The sequence below is a fragment of the Glycine soja genome, chromosome 4 (assembly GCF_004193775.1).
Source record: "Glycine soja cultivar W05 chromosome 4, ASM419377v2, whole genome shotgun sequence".
Lineage (NCBI taxonomy): Eukaryota > Viridiplantae > Streptophyta > Magnoliopsida > Fabales > Fabaceae > Glycine > Glycine soja.
Genome location: NC_041005.1, coordinates 12,421,366 through 12,443,462, shown reverse-complemented (window position 1 = coordinate 12,443,462; position 22,097 = coordinate 12,421,366). Strand labels below are relative to the sequence as shown.

The window sequence follows — 22,097 nt, the reverse complement described above, 5'->3', positions numbered from 1 at the left end:
GTTGCTGGAGTTTAATTTATAGTTCTGGTTGGTTATTGTTTGGGAGTAGTATTTAGACCGAGATATCTTAGGTGAACTGTATTAAACTTGATTCACGGTCCCCTTTGTAAACTCGATTTTCCCACATACAATCTCTCCCTCTTCCTCTTGTGATTTTTAAATTTCAAATTTTAATAACATATGCGCTTTCTTTTCTTCTGCTTAATTACTTTTCAAATTTCAAATTTCAAATTTCAAATTTGAATTTGAATTTGAATGAGTTTCATCTTTTCTCAATTTCCTATCTCTTATTTTCATTTTCATTCATTTTCTACTAAATATTCTTCTCCCTTATCTTTTCCTTAAACAAACTTGAAAAAAAAAAACACCTTGGATGAACCTGTGCTTGTGCTGACACTATTTTTGAGTCCTCTTTCGCTATTTTCGAGCCCGCTCCGTTCTGAGCTGTGTTACGGCAACAAAAGTTTGAAGTTTTAATTGGCTTAATTGTTAGTATTAGCAAATGAGGATAAGGATTTATGTTTGGTAACTTCACTGGGCAAAAGATATACTTATTCACCTTTATTTGTCTTTTAAACAATTATCAAATACTAATAGTTAAAGAACTTGGAAATAATCCAAAAGTTTATATTTGGGATGGGCAAGGTAAATATTTATCCAGGTTTATATTAGATTATTTAATTAGATTTGTTAAATTTGTTTTAACAATTAGAATGTGGTTAATCCTTGTCACTAACACAACTTTCAGAACCAAACCCACAAATGGGGCATCTAGCTTGGGCCGATGCATTTGTTGTCACAACAGATTCAGTTAACATGATAAGTGAAGCTTGCAGCACTGGGTATGTCTGTCAGAAATATTTCTATGATTAGATTCTCCCCACTCTGATCTTTAAATGATTTTACTTAAATTTAGTATTTATAGAGTCCACTAATGCTTATTGATTTGTACCTGATTCTATATGATTTTGTTGTTGTTATTGTTGTAGATTGATACATGTAATTTTTTTTATCTGATATTTGTTTTTAAGAAATCAGTTTTGTTCCTCCCACAGGAAGCCTGTGTATGTTATGGAAGCTGAGCGTTGCAGATGGAAGTTGACAGAATTCCACAAATCATTGAGAGAACGAGTTGTATTAAAATAATATTTGTATATATTTTCTTTCAATGGGCTGCTAATAATATATGATGTTTAGGTTCATTGTTAAACCATCGCCACGATACTGCTGATCCCGAAGAATGCGCTATTCAAGATGCGCAGATCGCTAGCACAACAAGTCCCAACGGCAAGGCCGAAGCTACTCCACCGATCGCCGATGATTCTTTTTGCCAATCACACTTTTCTCACTTTTATTATTTGTTTATTTTTATTTTAATTATTTTATTGTTATTGTTTTGTGATGTAGAGGTTCTACACTGACTGTGGTGCAGACTCTTGTCTCAATCCGCACAAGTAATTTTTTTTTTTTGTTTTGTGTTTTTGTTTGAGTGAAATTGGAGTTCACTCCAAAGTTCAAATTTTTGTTTTCTTGAAATTTGATTTTGTTGTTGTTGCAGAATGTTCGGTACCTTATGCATTAATAATAATAAAATAATCTTGGTTCATACTTCATGAAATTCTTTGGCACCTTATGCAACATTCCTTCATTTTCGCTCCTGTCTTTAGATGATGTGGATCAAAAGGCAATAATAAAATTGTAGGCAATGGAAGCCAGATTATTTAGAGAGGTAATTATGCTTATGATCTATTATTGATCCTTAGAAAAAACTTAATATGGTCTTATTTTTTCTTCACTATGATGAAAGATGGGTAATTCCATGTACTAATTAATAGTGTCTTGTGTGTAAGATTCCACAAAATCTTCATGTTGAATATTGTGGTAGTTTTTCCCCAAGATTTGGCACATTTAGCTTCTTAATTTCTCTGGGCAGACTAGCAGTGAAGTTTGGATGGTTTGTGTTTACTTTAGTCATACTTTGTAGGATAGTTTAGGAATATGAAAGATAGAAAGAAATTTATGTTTCTTGCAATTTACATTAAAAAATTAGGAAAAATTAGTGGATGATAATACATCTTAAGATATTGTGGTAATTTTTTATGTGGCATTTGCATATATATGTTGTTCCAATCTTTGACCTCCATATGCTTTATGGTTGATAGACTGATTTTATTGTTATTCTCCAAATGAAGAAACTATTGGATTATCCATGCGTATATGGCAGACAAATAGAAGGATATAGCATTACTTATTATCTAATAAGTTTTTGTGATAGAATATTATCTTATAATTTACATATGGATTACTATCCTTTGTGTGCGTTTCTGCATTTGCACCATTAAATACATTGTTGTTGAATTGTGTGAAATATTGTAATTTCATTTATTTTATTCAAGATATATTTTTGTGGTAATATTAAGCAGGAAAGGAGCCATGACTGTAGCATTGATGCTAATAGATTGCATGCACTGAGATACTTGCTTCTCTAGCTGCTTCTGCAAGTGCTTCTTTGTCCAAGGGGATTCTTAGAAGCTGCATTTGAACTCCTCATTTGCTGTAAGAAGACCTTTTCAACTTCTAATCTTCCTAAGTTCTCATGAAAAGATGATGTGGAGGTTGACGATGCCCCTGAATTGAGGTTTAATAGTTTTTTGATTTTTTGGCCAGTGAACCATCTTTTGTAAATAAATCATAGTAAGTTTTCTGAGTCATTTTCTTCTGTAACCAATTTTTCAAATGGTAATAGGTTATCCTATATATCTTCCTCTGTTTTATGGTGAATTGGTTGTGTTGGTGACATGCAAGTTTGCCTAATGCTTAAAATAGTATATGTATATACTTTCTTTCAATGGGCTGATAATAATTTAAGATGTTTTGATCAAACTCTAGATGGTGAGGAAGTAGTGACAAAAGAGTGTGGTTTTTGATGGATATATCCCTCTGAAGATGAAGAAGTAGGGAAACTCATAAATTAGAGGCTAATGCAATAACAATTCCTCCAACAAAGAAACTTAACAACATGACTTTGGAAGTACTCCATCCAATATAAAAGCAAAAGATACGGAAGTGTTGAGGTAATCTTGCTAGCACTGATGAATACAAAGTTTATGCACTCTGGTATTTTCTTCTACTGCATAATATATAATATATATGCTGATAACAATTATTTTCTGTGCAAAATATTCTGTTTTTGAGAAGGAATTTATTTGAAGAACTCTTGCACATTGAATTTGGAGGAAAACTCATACTATGAAGAGGTGAAATTTCAGTAGACCTGTTTTAAAGAAGGACAACCGTGCAAATCCGCTACTACCATGATAATTTGCAAGAGCTCTTCTAACTTTTTTATTTTATTGTTTCAATTTTTTTTACTTAGTCAATAAGTGATTCCTACACTTTTTGTGCAAATAGTTTGTAATCCAAGGTTATTGGAATCTTGGTAACATTATTTTTTGTTAGAATGAAGATTATTTTTTATATTTTGCATATAATAAAATCTATTAGCTATGTAAAGTTTATGTTTTCTTATGTATGATCAGTTTAGTCAACCTGTAGTAGGATAAATTTTATATACTAGGTCAGTCTTCTCCATACGTTTTTGCTTGTAACATTGTATTTTTCACCAAAAAGAAGTCTCATGTATGTATGTTGAAAATTTTGGAACATTGAATACACTCTCATTACACCTCCATCAGAAATTAACTGTTCACCGTTTGTAATGCCATTGTTAGCAGTTATTTGCATTTCTAACGTTTGTCTCTTGAATGCTTCAACTATTAATTTGAGAAAGAAAAAACATTATTGAATTTATAGAGATGACTTAGAAGTAATAGAAGCATGCGCTTTGCAAAGACGGTCCAAATGCACGCACTAATTACTTGCTGCACTCCCTTCATTATCGAAGAATCACTTCTCCAAAACTACTCCAACATTGTCATTAACCCGTTTCTGAGCATTTCTATTTATCCTTCAATATTGGTAATTAAGGTTGAATTGTCTGTTTTACCCAATTTTGTAAACAAACTTTATTTTTATCTATTTTCTTCCTATCATTTTCAGGATAGTAGAAAAATATAAATTATTGTATATAATTTTACCTTTTTTTTACTTTGGCACTTAATAATTTTCTTAAATAATATTACTAATGCATTCTTATCATGATTTTTAATAATTTTTAAACCAATGTCATTGAAATATTATTAATAGTATCTTTGTAAAAATAAGACATTTGTCATATACAAGGCAAAAAGTTGTCATATTATTTTGAGTTGTTGTACTTTTTATCAATAATTTGATTATGGTGAAAGAAGGCCTAGCTGTAAAGGCCTACACAACATTTCTTAAAGTTCAGTTTGTGCTAGAAAAAGAGTTAGTCTCTTCCTCATGATTTGTGCGTATTGTTTTTGGGTTGCCACATGATAGACAAGGGAAAGAGAATCAATCATGTACTAATTCTTCCTAGAGCAAAAAACAATCATCCAATCAAATGAACAAAACTCCAATAAAAACATTAACAGTAAATCATGACAGAAAAGGTTGGATCATCCAAAAAATAAGGTGTGTCATGTCAATGTACTTTTAAGTTGTGTGATATGGCTAAGAAAAAATTGTCAACATGTCTACATGTCGATAATCTTCCGTTGTGCATTTCAGATACAAATAATTGATGAGGTTGCAGATCCTAATGATGTTTGAACTTTTCAAAGCAGTTTGCAAGTGAATCGAGATCAGAGTTCCTTAGAACAATATGGTCTCATGTTGTCTGAAGCTGTTGGGATTATTAAATATCTTCTTCATTGTATGAATCTCCTCAATGCTCACTTTTTTTGTAGGTAGAAAATAATAGGAGCTAAAAAAAAATGTCTTCAATCACTCAAAGGCGTGCTATGAAGAATGTTGCTCTTGGTATATACATTATTTATATATTGTGCTGTTTCAATTTGGTTAGAATTGGAAAGGTTAAGATGGTTTTGATACCTTCATTTCCTTCATAATGGGTTGCTTTCACTCTAAGTCGGCGAGGAAGTTTCCAATGCAGGAGAATATTGTTTCACCTGTATTTGACTTAATATTTTATCTATTGTATTGAACTCACAACTTCTGGTTTTAGGCAAATAGAATAGTATTGTTGATTTGACTTGAGAGATTAACAAATACTTTGACCATTTGATTCATGATTTGGAAATATAATGTTGCAATAGATTCGCATCATAGACATTTTATTTAATCTAGAATAGAAAGGAGAAATAATAGCCCCATTTTTCAGCATCATGAAATGTCAATTTTGTTGTGGTAAAGCATAAATGAAACTATGCGATGAGAAAAATGAAACTATGTGTAAGTTTGATGAATAGACTTTACTGATTTCAAAGGCAATAACTGTGCATGGCGAGGATAGGAATATGAGATTTATGATAGAAAATAACAAAAGTAGATAAAAATAAGATTAATTTAGATAAATATGTATTTCATTGTTTATAAAATTTTAAAACATGAATAACCATGGATATCATCAAAGCTAAATAGATAGTCTTATTTTATAAAATATATTATATATTTCAATCATATTAATTTTTGGTCTTATTAAATAAGTTGTACACATTTACAATTATACTATGTAAATATCTATGGTAACATTATTGTTATTAATATTCATTTTTTTTATAATTGTTGTCTAGAATCAATGACGGGATAGAAACGATGTTAGGGAATAAGAATAACGAATAACATATAATCTCGTAATGCTCCATTGTCATCCTTATCTTAACCATCATTTATACATTTTTAAAAAAATATAAACATAAGATTAAATACTTGTTTTTATTTTTATTTTTGGGTTTAATTTTGTTTTCTAAATTTTTAAAAAATACCTTTATTTGTTTTCATGTTTTTATTAAATCATTTATGATATGACATTGTTAAGTTGATACTCCAAACTAGTCTTACAATTGTTCTTCATTGTATTTGTCATGAATGCATTTCAATATGTGAGCAGTTTTAGATTTTTACTTCATAGTTTAGTCTTTTGTAAATAATATACTAACAACCTATCTAACAATAATAACCTCAATAAAATTAAATATGTATTTTATTGTTTATAGAATTTTAAAATATGAATAACCATGGATATCATCAAAGCTAAATAGACAGTATTATTCTATAAAATATATTATATATTTCAATCATATTAGTTTTTGTTCTAATTAAATAAGTTATTCACTGTTACAATTATACTATGTGAGTATCTATGATAACTATTAATAATATTCATTTACTCTCTTATATATTTATTTATTATCGTCGTCGAGTATATGGGAAGGGGAGGGATACGATGTTAGGGAACAACAATAACAAATAAAATACATTCTCGTGGTGCTTCATTGTCATGTTTATCTTAATCATCATTTATACATTTTTTAAAAATAATTATATATAAACATAAGATTAAATACTTTTGTTTTCTAAATTTTAAAAAAATACTTTAATTTTTTCTCATGTTTTTATTAAATCATTTATCATATGACTTTGACAAGTTGATGCTTCAAATTAGTATTACAATTGTTCTTCAATATATTTATCATGAATGCATTTCAATGTGTTAGTAGTTTTAGATTTTTACTTCATAATTTAGTCTTTTGTAAATAATATACTAATAACATATCTAATAACAATAACCTCAATAAAATTAAATATGTATTTTATTTTTTATAAAATTTTAAAATATGAATAACGATTGATATCATTATAGCTAAATAGACATTGATATTTTATAAAATATATTATATATTTCAATCATATTAATTTTGGTTCTAATTAAATAAATTATTCATGATTACAATTATACTATGTAAGTATCTATGATAATTATTATTGTTACTAATATTCATTTTATCTCTTATATATTTTTTTATTATCGTCGTCGAGTATATGGACAAGGATGGGGACGATTAACAAATAAGATACAATCTTGTGGTTTTCCATTCATGCTTATCTTAACTATCATTTATACATTTTTTTAAAAAATAATTATATATAAACATAAGATTAAATACTTTTAATTTTTGGGGTTTAATTTTGTTTTCTAAATTTTTTTAAAAATATTTTGATTTGTTCTCATGTTTTAATTGTCAAGCTGATGCTCCAAGTTAGTCTGACATTTTTTTTTTCATTATATTTATCATGAATGCATTTTAATATATTAGCAATCTTAGATTTTTACTTCATAGTTTAGTCTTTTGTAAATAATATACTAATAACATATCTAATAACAATAATCTTAATAAAATTAAATATGTATTTCATTATTTATAAAATTTTAAAATATGAATAACGATTGATATCATTGTAGCTAAATAGACAGTGATATTTTATAAAATATATTATATATTTCAATCATATTAGTTTTGGTTCTAATTAAATAATTTCTTCACAGTTACAATTATACTATGTGAGTATCTATGATAACTATTATTGTTATTAATATTTATTTTCTCTTTTCTATATTTGTTTATTATCGTCGTTGAGTATATGGACGGAGATGAAGATAATCAACGAATAAGATACAATCTTGTGGTGCTCTATTCATGCTTATCTTAACCATCATTTATACGTCTTTTTACAAAATAACTGTATATAAACATAAGATTAAATATTTTTTTATTTTTTGGGTTTAATTTTGTTTTCTAAATTTTAAAAAACTATTTTGATTTGTTCTCATGTTTTAATTGTCAAGTTGATAATCCAAATCAGTCTGAACAATTGTTTGCAATATATTTATCATTCATGCATTTCAATGTGTTGACGGTTTTAAATTCTTATTTCATACTTTAGTCTTTTGTAAATAATATGCTAACAACATATTTAACAATAATAATCTTAATAAAATTAAATATGTATTTCATTATTTATAAAATTTTAAAATATTAATAACCATGGATATCATCGAAGCTAAATAGACAATGTTATTTTATAAAATATATTATATATTTCAATCATATTAGTTTTTGTTCTTATTTAATAAGTTTTACACGGTTATAATTAAATGTATACAATTATACTATACATTTAATTTTGGAGCTTATCCGTACGTTCGCACATGATACTGTATTATTTTATGAAAGAAAAAAGGTTCACTCATTTGGTTTTGCAGAATGCTGCATTATTTATAATGACGGGTGAAATACGTCAAAAATTGACTTTAGATGGAGAGCCTTTTAATCACAAAATTTGCGTACATTATCTTTGAGTTTTCTAATCCAGCACTTAATTATGCTTTACTTACTTTCAAATTAGTTTCAAGTGTTATCATAAGGTTTTTAGCTTATATTCACTTTTGTTCTCATTTTGTTAATTTTCAATTGAATACATGATAATATTGTCTAATGTTACAACTTTATACCTATAACTATATTGTAAATATAATTTTTCGGCACACCCATGCGCATGTATGGGTACTAAACTAGGTACTAACTCATTTATTTTGTTTTCTTTTCTTTGAAGCTTAGGTATGCAACTCTTTTCAAATTATTGTTATTCTTACATCCATTAAAACTTTAATGCACTCCAACTAAAATCTACTTTACTTTGTATTATTAATTTTAATTATTTATTTATCTCAAATTCTCATTTTTCAAACAGTAAAAAAAATTAAAATTTTAATCTAACCACAATGTCAATACCAAAACAAAAAAAAAATACAGCGGAACGCTTACTAACTAGTATATATATAAACTAGAGCTAGGTATGAAGAAGTTTTATTTCTTACTCGTTACTCCCTTACTTATTCATGAATTTACTTGAGTGTGAGAATCTCTGTGCAGGCATTCCACAGCCACAGTGGTGTGCATCCAGTGCCATCGTACAGTTTCGGTACGTAGATCTAAACTATATGACTGTCTCTGAACCGAATCTCACCTGATTCCACCGAACAGTTATTTAAAAGTATATAGGCAACAGGGCCCCAAAATCTCAATCTTCTGTATTTTCTTTCTTTTTGATATAATAATACTTTAGTGTGCTGCATACCTGCAGTGTAGGTGATTGGTATCTTGCTGGATTGTCAACTTAATTGGGATTGCAATACATATTTTTTTTATCAATAGATTGCAGTAGATGTTGTGATGTCTTAGCATGCTATCAAGTTTGTCTAAAAAAAATCAAGCCCAAAATAATATAAGAACTGGTGTGTAAGTAAGCATTTGCTGTATCAACAAAAAGAAAATACTTTGAGCGTCTTTAATGGGAATTAATGTTTATGAGGTTTTTAAATTTAAGAACCAACTTTTATGTAATTTCACTATTGGAGAGCAATTGATGCAAAATTTCTTATATAAGAATCGTTGTTTATGTAAACTGCTGTACTTAATTGTTTTTGAAAATTTTAAGACAATTATAAAACATATTTTAAGTTTCTGATTTACACTGTTAGAGAGAAAACTTGTTGAAGTTCTTAAGTATCATGTGACATTTTGAAGAGCCAAAAATTGTGCTAAACAACTTCACCATAATTAAACTAATGGATGTGTTCTTAATAAACAAAAACAATCAAAACACTTCAGTTGAAGGTGACCTTACAAGTAAATTATTAGGATTAATAAAGTGAGAGAATGTGAAGTGAAAAATGGAAAAATTGAAGTTTAATCTTGTACGAATTTAAAGATTAAAGATGGGATTTATTACAATAAAAAGTAAAAACATGCAGGAAACTTAATTATACAGTCAACTTGAAGTTGAAAGACACATGAAATTTAAAAGATTTTAAATATTTGACTGTAATATGTCAATCCGCGAGAAACTAAGTGCATGTTTTGCAAGTAAATGACTAGCTTCAATTACATTGTGCAAACTACTATAGTACTTAATGACCTAAAGCTTACCGTCTCAAATTGGAATTGCATCATAGCTATCATCATCTAAGTTAAGGTGTCACACATGCATTCAAGCACATGCCTTCTTCATTTCTAGCCAAAGAAATATTTACATTAATATCCTCTTATAACAGAATGTACATTTTCTTCTTCTTCTTTTTGTTTTTTTTATATAAATTTAAGCATGTTATGTACTATTTATTTATCACTATCAGCTAATGGACCACCAAGTGCTTTTGACCAAACCAGTTGTGTATATCTAGCATCAAACCATTGTCCTCGTGTCAATCCTCCTTGTCCAAGTATACGAACCTTCATATTTCAACTTATATATTATTATTGAGCACCTTACCTTTGCCAAAGCTTCAATACATAACCTTTGTTATCTAGCAGTTTTTTCTCCATTACAGTTACTAATATTGTGATCTAACAAATTAATTTGGTTTTGTATGAAGTTAAAGGGTTGGTTTGGTGGTTGAAGGGAGAAACAAGATTAAGTCTTGAATTCAAATCTCTCACACTAATATTCTAACAAAAACTAGCAATTAACATTTATTGATATAAAATTAAAATTGGCCTTCTGTAAATCTGTAGCTTTTCAGTTTCTTCCATATTTTTCAAATCACATCTAGTGAAAAATGTGGAGGCATTTGTTTTATTCTTTTACTGGTTGACCAAAACTAATTTCACTAATAAATGGTCCTCTACAAGTTCCTGCTTGTCGTATAGTATCTCTCGTGAGTCCCATGCGAAGCAATTTTGAATCAATAAAGTTTATTTTACATTATAGCTTATTTGCCTCATTGGTTTAACGTTGGAAAATTGATTTTGATCGAATTTAAAATTGATTTTGGATGCAATTTTATAAGTCTAGTTTCACATTAAAGAAGAATTCAAAATTAATGTTGGATTGAAACAACTTTGATTAACTTATGCATTAGATTTAAAATTTTGTACTAAATATTACTTCTAACTTGATTTTATAATAAAACATCTAAACATAAATCATATCACTTCAAAATCAATTTTACAAAATCAATTTCATTCAAAATTAATTTTATCAACCATCATCCAAACACACATTATGTCATAAGTTTTAGCATGAAACTTATCAAAATGAATTAAAAAGAAATTTATTTCGTAATTTCAGCACCAATTGCAAGTTTGTTGAAATGAGTTTTTTTTTTATTTTAAAAAAACTGAGTTATAAACCATTTTTATATATAAGAATAATTCTAACAAAAACCTATGGGTCGATTTTAAGTTTCATTGATTAGAAATTTCAGGAAATATTTGTAGGAAAGATGCATTAATTATAAATTAAAATTATAATAAAATTCTAAAAAAATCAAAATACTAATTTACTAAATTCAAATTAAAATTATAATAAAAAATAAAAATTGACTTTCCTTTTTTCTGGAAAAAAGAAATCTTAAAATAAATGGAATTACGTACCACTTTTTTTATATAATTAAAAAACCTAAGGCACATTCAGTCTTTGAATGAGCAAGGTTCGGAATCATTCACTACCTTGCAAGAAGTATAGAGATCCAATGATATTTCAGAATCATTAATTTGATTTGACTACTTTTTTTTGGGTAAAAACGTAAAATTTACTTTTTTTTCATTTTTAATTTTGGTTTTATCTTAAAAGAGGCGAGTTAAGAAGAAAAAAAATACAAAAACTAATTAATTGAAATAACACAAATATTTTGTTTCTTTTGGAATAATAGCCATCTCTATTATTGGACCCAGTACCTCTATTACGAGAGATCCATGAGACAATAAACATTGGGACCTGGAATGGCTTTGATCCTCTCTTCAATCTCAATCCAATCCTTCTTTCTTTAATTATTAAAGCTAAACATTCAGTAAAGGTTTGTCCAATACCCAGCTCTATTGGTTGTCTAGCTATTAGAGCTAAACATACAAACTTACACGCTATTTCGAATTATATAATCTTTATTACTTAACTATGGCTAATAATATCTTGTATATGAGTTTTAGGTATCCCTTGTACCTTTAATCAATACAATTTTTTTTGGATAAAAAAAGTCTAATAATATCTTTACAGTTATTGCATATGTATTTTTATTTTGATACATTTGGTGGTGAAGAGACGGTAAAGAAATGGAATAGGAGACGTAAAAATAGGAGAAAGCAAAAAAGTGAGTTTGTTTGGTATATATGAAATATGGTAGAAAGAAATAAAAAGTGGTGTGTCTGGTTCGAATTTATTTACACACAACAAAGAAATGCATAAGGAACTGTGTCTATACTCAATTTTTGCATAATAATATAATGGATTTTGCATAATAGCGTGTTACCACCTGAATCTTGCATTGTAAGATGAACTCACGATTTATGTGTCTTTTATTTTAACTTAATTTTTACCGATTACGCACACACTTTTCTTGTCTCCATTTTTTTTCTTTATTTTTCTTAAATCAAAAACTTCTAATTTTATTCTTTTCCTTGCTTAATTTCATTCACTTATTTCTCATTCTCATTCTTATTTTTATTTACTTTACATTTTACTTATTTCTTTCTCTCCCACCAGGTAGATGAGAGTTAAACGTGGGAAGTGAGAAATAAGAACGTAAATGAGTCAAATTATTTATGAATTTTTCGAATTTGATTTATCAAATGTTCGATCAAGTTTATTATTTATTTAATTAAATAAACAAACTCAAACTTAAGATTGAACTCAATTATTTAAAGGAATTAAGTCCAAATTTTATAAACTTGACATCAACAACTTATTTATATAGAGAGAAATTCAAACTATATAGATTCTACAATATATAGAGTTAAAATTATATAGATTTCACAGTATCATATAATATGTTTAACACATTTTTATTAGTAAATTATTATATATTATTAAAAAAATATTTTTTACAGAATTATTATTAAAAATTTATTAAATACTAAATTGCTGGAGTTAAAAAATAATTTAATATTTTTTTTGCAAATTAAAAAATAATTAAGTTTTAAATGAATTAAACAAGTCAAATTTTATTTTTTTTAAACAAGTCAAATCCAAATTTTTAATAAGACTCATTTAAATAAATGAGTCAAATTTAAATCACCCATATTTTTGTAAATCAAGCTTAAATTTCAAGTGTTGCACTTGATTTAACTTATTTACACCCTTATTGAGAAGATGTAAGTTTTCCTATTAATAATTCAAAAAAAGACAAGCAACCGTATTAAAGCTTTACTAATCAATATTAAAATATTTTCGAGCTGTCCTGCTCTTCTGGATATCTATATTTGTTCCAGAAAGATATATCTGTTTGTCATTTTCTATTTATCGTTTTGTCGAGGTATATAATTACTTTTTAGACTGCAATTTAAGACTCGTCGATTGATATGCATATATTATAGTACTATATGCTCCTCCTTGTCCTATATATATAAGCATGAAAGGTCGTTGGGAATGGTATTATTTACGAGTTGTGATGATTTGTAATTCAGTGTTTGGTTTAATCTTTGAGAGCTCCATTTATTCACTATGTTAACATGTCTTTATCGCCTTTCACAAACTGTTTCACTACACAACGATAGCATTTAAAATGCGAACTTAATGCATTAATTAATAATACTGTGGTTAAAGTAATCTAAAGTCTCTGTATATGGCAAGTAAAACAGGAACGATGCATGCCGGGTAGTATGAACTCATACCCAAAATCGTTGTAGAGTTAAGGTTTTATAATGTTGGAGTGCATAAATAAGTTAATTGTCACTTTTATGTGCAGGTTAAAGGGAAACATAGTTATATCCTATTTTCTGTCTTAACAAAAAAAAAAAAAAGTTAGGTTGTAACCAAAATCCTATTTTATGTCACATTTAGTTTAACGAGGCATTTATATTACCAAATGACCATAGTAATTAGTTTAGTTTTCTGGATTGAACATATTGATAATATAGTTTGGAGTAATTGTAACTTTTCTGTTTTTTATATTCTTATTTTAGTTCTTTTAAAAAAAATAGTCCTTAAAAGATTTTTTTTTTTAAAAAAAACTATTTAGTTTCTCCTGTAACAATGTTACTAATGACGTAATAACAACATTTTTTAAGAGAAAACATGCAAAATATATTTAGGAAAGTCCATGACACATTTTTGACAAAACAAAATCTAATGGACATAAAAACTCCCACAGAATTAGTGTTCTTCCTTTAGAACCTCAAGGGACAAAAAATTTCACCAATGTTCTTGTGGTATAAACTTCCATTTTGATAGAGTAGCGACAAGTTGCCACTAATTCAATAACAATGTTTTCCCTTGACGTAACAATAATGTTAACAGCCTATTGATGTGTTACACTTTAGGTCATTTTTTGCATAACATTTTACTTAGGATATGTTGTATTTATCTAAAGCTTCTTGAGAAGATCATGGCCCCATGACCATGATCACGGAGCGTCAGCGTGAACATATTTTATGCTTTGTTATTTTTAAATATATTTTGTAATTGAGCATTATAGACTCTAATTGAGGGTTCTTAATTATTGATGCATTGACGGCATAGAGCAAGAGCATAGGATTCCTCCTCCTTCTCTCTTTATTCCAGCTTGATGTTCTTTCTTTTTTGTTTTAGTTTCCATGGCTATGTGCCATAAGTCATCTTTGTTATGGAATTAAGGCATTGCACTTTACATTTGTTTAATTAATCTAAATAGTCGAGGTTTTCTTCAATTTTTTTCTTTTAATTCTTCTCTTATTGCTTTTTATATATGCTTGAGACTTGATCACTATTTGCATGATGTTAGACACTTAGGAATGAATTGAGAAGTAAACTTAGTATGTTGGAACCATAAGAAGAGAACTTAAGTTTAATTCATGATAGTAGAACTAATCCTAGATGGATAAAATGAATTAGTAAATATTGTAAAATATCTAATTGAACATAGCCACCACGACCGTAGGAGTTAATACAATTAAACACATATTTGTTTCTTAAAAGACAACGAAGATTATCTTGGATTAATTCGTCATTAAAAAAATCAGAAGAACATTGAATTATTAGAGTAGTTGAACAAGAGTCTCGGTGTGAAACTTCGATTCCAAAATTTGAATTTAATCCCAATTAAATATTCACTTATCTTCTATATCTTATTTTTATCTTTATCTTTAATTTGATTTTCTAAATCTTTTCCTAGTTGTTTAATTTTTATTTTAATTGTGATAATTGCTAAGTTAAAAAATGTGGTCCATATGAATTCAATATTTATTATTTGACAATGACTGTACACTTGTGATTTTCCCTTATCACTCATTGACCTTGTGATTTTCTCTTATCACCCATTGACCTGTCATGTTATCAAGGAGTCTAACAAGGTAGTCAAGTGTAATTTTTTTTGTAAACTGTGTTTTTAAATCCCTCATCAATTGGTCTGACGTTATCAACTATTTTGAAGATGAGAATTTAAAAACACAAATTACCCAAAAAGTTATGTGTAACTGTCCTATCTAAATCCTTAATGATGTGATAAGTCAATGGGCTGTCAATATCATTGTTACGTCGTTACTTGATAACATAGACTAAAACAAAAAAAAAATCTTTAAAGGACTAAAATTAAAACATAAATCTTTAAAGGATTAAAAAAACGATAAGGAAGGTCATTGTAAGGGTAAAAAAATTAGGATATTTGTGCAATTCAACAAAACCTCAAGGGATGTCAATGTAATTTACTCTTGTAGTTATTATTATTATTATTTTGTGATTATTGTTATTATATGTTAAGTGTTGTTGTTAGTATATATTATAATATCCTAGTGTTAGGAATTAGTAGAGTGAAGTGATAGAATCCCAAGAGAGGAGTTGGGGTCTAGTAAGGAACCAAACCCACCCAAACACTACATTACTCTAGGTTTTATAAGAAGAGAAGAAAGAAAGGGATGAACCTTAGTCGTCATGAAATAGTAAGGAGAGAGAAAAGAAGAGAAGAGATGATGTTGAGAAAGAAAAGAAAGAATAGACATTGGAGACCCAAGCCTCGAAGCTTATCTATGTGCTTTTTTAGATGAGTGTTTCCCTTACCTTTCCCTTCTCTTTTACTATATGATTTTGATTATTTTCCCCTTTTCCCCATCTTGGTTATATTGGTAACGTTAGGGATTAGATAATGATTTATAATGGATGTTTGGTTGTGAGTAATAGGGTTGATCTTAGATCTCAAGTTAATTGTGTAGTTTACATTTTGTTTTATTATAATTGTTTTTAATTTGATTAGACGAGTTGTAATTACCCTAAAATACTTTTTCTTGTTGTCATGAATTGATGGTTTGTGTTTGGTAATTTACCCATTTTTTATGTTCTTAGAATTGATTTCTATGATTTGATGACTGTATGCATTTAATTTGTTCTTCATGTGTATTTTGTGTTTTGTGATGGATTAGACTTCAATCCTACAAGCTTAGAGTGAGTTATGGAGTGCTAGGGACCCTTAGGTAAGGAATTGTGCAAAAAATGAAAAAAAAAAATTGTGACTTAGGATAATAGGGTAGCGAAGTTCACGACCAGCCTATGAATTTCATGTTGCCCGTGAAATAATTTCAAACAGGGCAACAAAGATCACATCCAGCCCGTGAAACACTTTCAGACATGACAACAAAGATCACAACCAACCTGTGAATTCTCTATTGCCCGTGAACCAATGTAGAACTCCCAAAATTCAAAGATCACAACCAGCTCGTGAATTCCCCGCTTCTTGTGAATAAACTTTGGTGCTTTCTGACACTAGTCACTAAAGTTCATAGGTAGCCCATGAAATTGAGTTTACTCATGAAACACCTACAATAATTTTTATTTTGCTAGGGTCTAGACTTATATTGACCCATTAGTTTAAATGAGACTTTTAGGCATAGTAAACAATTAAACTAGCTTTTGAGTTCAACATAGAATTTGTATATAATTATCTTAGATTTACAACAAAATAAGAATATCACATTTACACTCTACAGGCGTCATAGACACATAATAGAGAATGAGTGAGATAATATCCAAAACTTAAGAAATGTTATATTATCCATAATACAAAGTGGATAGTTGTTGAGATGAGTGAGTGATATAGAATTAAGATAGATTGCCTTGAATATGGCTTAGTTGAATTCATACATGATGTGTGTGGATGGATTATGCTTTAGAATGTTATTCCTTGACTATGAACATGTGATATCATGCTATAAGAGGCATAATAATGATTGTTATGAGATATGTGTTGTAATGAGATGCCATTGTGCAAGTAATCTAGCATGAGATGTCAAAAATGAGCTAAGGTTGTATCTTGTTGGTAGGGAGTGAGTTAACTTGTGAGAGATAAGAATGGGCTCACTGTGTGCAACAAGAAGTTCGGTGGGACTAATGCTTATCTTGAGATGTGACATGTATCATAACATTTGAGTGTTATCAAATAAATCATTTTTTTTTCAAAATCAAGCACTTCCCAAACATTCACAAAATCAATTAAACCACACTTTCTCACTCTTTAGAGTAGAATATCCTTAGGAATGTATATATGTTTTATTGTTATAACTTGAAGTATAAAAAGTCAAAAAATACATATTATTCCAAATTATAAATAAGTCTAATAATTTATTTGTATAAAATATTGACTTTGCTACACTTTTGACCCTATTGTACTGCGATTGTGTAATTTTGGTCTTTCATGGTTCAATTACACCAACTGAATCCTTCAACTTTCTTCTCATTTACAATTAACTTTAACATATCTTGTTAGAGGTGGGATCAAACCGCCACCTGAGCCACCAAGTCAATGTGGTTGTTTAATATATTTTGAAAATTATACTAGTACTATATACTCTTGTTTAGGGGCAGGGGCAAAACTATGTTGAGTGCTACAAGGGTTCTCACCCCCTGAATTAATGTAATATTCTTTAATATTTACTGTAATATCATATATTTGCCCCCCGTTCCCCCCTCCCTCCAAAAAAAAAAAAAAAAGAAAGAAAACTCCTCCATTTACGTTGATAAACAATAACCAACTTTATTATCTTTATTTTTTTTTATCGAAAGTTATTGTAAGTACTCTTTCTTTTTGCTTTCAAATATTGCATAAAAGATTTTTACTTTAATTTCATTTTACAGATATTATTTATAACAATAATTTTATATATTAGGTAAATATATGTTAATTGTTATAATTATTGATATTGATTTTAACTATAATGAATTTATTTTATATTAATTACTTTTAATATTCATTAATTGATATATAAATTATTATTTTTATATAAGACCAACATAATATTGGCCCAAACGGAATCGGCTTTGAATCCCTTATGAAGTCTTGATTTTTTTATTTTTTTTTTGCTACCAAAAAAATGTCAATCAAAACATAACTAAGAAAGGAGATCTTGATCAATCAAATTGTCAATCAAAACATAATTAACTTTATTTCTTATTCAATTTTAATTATGTCAATTGCTTATTTTAGAGAAGTTAATTGCTTTCAAATATGTTTTTTTTTTATTTGTATGTTATGTTTTAATTTTTTTGTTAAAATTGAAATATCTTTTGCATATAAACATATAAAATTCTTTTAATATGATAGATAAATTAAATTAAACAAACATTTTTAATTACATATTATGGTTGACGCAAGTATTAAATTTTGTCCCCCTAACTTTTTCTCCAGTTCAGTTCGTGTTTAGGGGTATTCACCGATTAGAATGAATCAATTTTGAAGGCGAAAAACATTTGATCCAATGAAGTAATTTGCATCGGATCGATTCTTATCTTACTTTATTTTTTTAAAGAAAATATTAAAGAAAAGGTAAGATATATAATAAATGTAATAAAAAATTAAAATATTAAATATTTCATTTATATGTCATTCTATAACTATAATAGTATATTTTTAAAAAATATTTACTATATCAAAAATAAATTTATATGAATTGGTAATTATATTTATGTATATTAAATCAAATAGTTAGTAAAAAAACATCTTTAATTAAATATTTATTATAAGTAGGTATAAGTTATGTGATAATTTTATGAATATATAAGAAATAAAAATATAAACACAAGCCATATTATCAATTTAGAAATACAAATATATACATATGTATAAATTCTATTTAGATTGGTTTTGAAAATTAAATCTAAAATCCAATTCAATAAAAAAATTTGGTTTTTCAAATGTTGATCCGTTCAATTTTTGATTTATTCAATTTTCAGTTTTTTTTCTTATTAGATTGGATTATTTTATCAACACTCCTACTATTATATAACTTAAATGGGTGATCAAAATTGCACATATATTTATTTTCACTAAATAATAAATATAAATCAATATATTAAAAATAAATAAATAATTCTTAGTATATATTAATAATATTAAGTATTATAATATATATTATAAATATATATGTGAAGTATTTATTAAATATTGTTAATATATACTATTATTATATACTAAATATTTAGTAAATATTAATAAGTATAAATGAAACGTTAATTTACTATATATAATAATAATGTTAAATATTAATGAATATAAATTAATAGATATATAAAAATATTAAATATTAAAAAAACTGATGTTGTGATTTTACTTAAATTTACAAACTCAAAAGCCTTCTCTTCTCGCGCTTATCAGTCTCTTGCAAACCCACCCTCTTGCTTCTCCCTAACCCCCACTCTCACTCTCGCAAAGGCAACCTCAAGCTGTCGTCGTCACTAGCATTGTCCCTGATCCTCGACGTTGAGTCTTGCATAGTCACGCTCAGGCATCGTGGTTGCCGTGACGCTCACCCCACCCTCATGTTTTGGTAAGTTTTGTTGGTTTCCTTGAACGACCTTCATGTTTGAACAAGCTTCGTTGTGTTTGAACAAGCTTGGTGTTTCAACACGCTGACCTCACCCTCAGGTCACTGCCATTGTGTTTGAACAAGCTTCATTGGTTTTCTTGCAGGCATTCCATTGGCACGAAACCAGTCTTTGGTCGTGTTTGTACTCGCAATCACAAGTTAAGTTTTCCTCACCCTACCCTCACAGTCTTCGCCATTTTGTTAACTTCCCTTAGTTATAAGTCCCCTTAAGCTGAGCTTTTAACTTCCCTTAGTTGGTTGCAACCTGAATTTGATCTATTTAGGAAAGTTGTTGTTTTGACTGTTTGAAGGTTTAGATACCTTGAAACTAGGTTTAGGCCCTTTGATTTGCACTATATCAGAGGTGAGTTAGCCTATTGGCAATTACCCCTTTGTTCTTAGTGATTATTATTTGTGTTGTTGTTGATGAAGCTCCGTTGTTGCAGGTTTAGGAGTTGTTGTAGTTGCTATTTCTTTCATCCACAGAAGGAACATTGCAGGTAAAACTATTTATTTGTTTTGTACCATTTCACTAAACCTATGGTAGTATAGCATGGGTTTGTTCTGTACTTGCGATATGTAGTTGGCTAAACTTTGTGTTATGTGAGGCATTTGGTTCAACATTCCATATTGCCTTTACCTTGTAGAATATGGATAACTTGAACTACATGTCCTATAGTGGCAAAACTATGCTATTTTGTCAGCATATAAACATGTATGCACCCCTATACAGTCAAGTGTTGTACATGGAAAGATATAAAGTAGAGAGAAAATGGAGATAAAATTTGTCTGATAAAGTATATATGCACATACAAGTTTAATTTGGATTGGACTGAGTTGCTTTTTAAAATTGAATTTGAAACTTAATCCACAATTCACTCTTTCTTATTAAAAGGACAAAACACATAGTTTAGTGTTCCTAATTAAAGGTAGTATGCACACATTATAATTTCGAAGTCCACATTCCTTTAGGATCTCATATGCTGAAAGCCTCATAGGATAGGTTGTTAACATTCCTAAAGGTAGTATGCACATATTACAAAAGTGATCATGCTCTGAATCATAATTGATAACTAGCATGTATGGCTCCCTGAAGCTAGAGAAAATCCAAATAAAGCCCTGAAAAACTAGAGAAAATGCACATATTGAATTATTGCTATCCACATATCATAATTTGAGTTGAGAACTTGATAGTAAAGACATAATGAGAACATGATCACTTTTGTAGAGTTTTGTCTTTCATTTAACTATGGTACTTTAATAAATAATGAGAAGTTTATATGAACTCCACAATTCTGTAGGCTAAGTTATTACATAGTTGTTAGTCCATGCAGTCTGGTCATATGAGCATTAGTAATGTTACATAGTTTGGTTGAGCATAAGCTGAATTACTTTGCTGTAGTTGAACTAGGTTTGGCTCTGAGTTCTTCTAATGCCATTACTTATTAGTTCTCAAAGGTTATTTTCTGCAAAATGTGATACATATCGTTGTTGTGGCAGTATGGCCCATGGCTAATTGGCATATGCTTTTTATTTTTAAGTTATCATTTACTACTGCTTAGTGGCCTTGTTGTGGAAGCTATTTGATTATAGCAACTCCAGGTAAAGCACATTGTTACTACTGCTTATATATACATGTATATGTGTAAAGCACATTGTTACGTTGTTTTTAATCGTAATTCCTAGCTAGTAGTGGTTGTAGTTTATGTTTGTTGTGCTGTTTTGTGCTCACTTGAAATCTGCACTCACATCATTTTAAACAGAGACACATGTCAACTTTTTAGAATGATTTGATTTTTCACAAGTGTTTACTGTCCCCTCAATCAATTCTGGCCTTGAGTGGCATGATGGTAAAAAGCAGTGGGTAGAAATTCATTAGTCTTTGTTCCATTGATAGGATTAATAGCTAGCGATGGGTGTCCATCAATTATTAGTTAGGATAAATAAAGCTTAAAGTGGAATAATCCAACATCCATAAACTTTGTAAGCTGTATACTTGAAACACTATATTTAATCATAATTCCTAGCTTGTAGTGGTTGTAGTGGGTAGTAGTGGCTGCATTTGAAGCAATTGGTGTCTCAATACCAAGAGTAAATTAGAACCATGGAGGTTTGAATCAGCTTTATCTGCATTTTGTTTAGCCACAACTAACCCATTAAGCTAAGGATGCATGTTTTGTCTTGGTGCTGAAATTTCCTCTTGTTGTGAGCAATGATTTGGTCTTGGGCTGAAGTATTAGGCTGCCCACTCCCACTAGAATAACTTTTAAGTGTTTGCTTGTCACACACAGTGTCATATAACTTAATTTATAACCTCTGCTGAAAGAACCAAGAATTTAGCTGTGAGAAGTGAGAACAACATTCAATGAAATAAACTGCTGAAGCAACTCT

General features: G+C 28.5%; 1 long non-coding RNA gene across 4 annotated transcripts; it reads left to right on the top strand.

Moving 5' to 3' along the window:
* The first annotated feature begins 273 nt into the window (after nucleotides 1-273).
* Nucleotides 274-3,686, top strand: LOC114409365. Of its 4 annotated transcripts, none has more exons than XR_003666057.1 (7): nucleotides 274-645; nucleotides 749-842; nucleotides 1,056-1,454; nucleotides 1,559-1,729; nucleotides 2,424-2,694; nucleotides 2,890-3,074; nucleotides 3,199-3,685. It is a non-coding gene; the product is annotated as an uncharacterized LOC114409365 (long non-coding RNA). The 4 variants fall into 4 exon arrangements; XR_003666058.1 differs by having other exon boundaries at nucleotides 275-645; nucleotides 2,424-2,556; nucleotides 3,196-3,686; XR_003666059.1 differs by having other exon boundaries at nucleotides 276-488; nucleotides 2,424-2,556; nucleotides 3,199-3,682.
* Nucleotides 3,687-22,097: the final 18,411 nt, after the last annotated feature.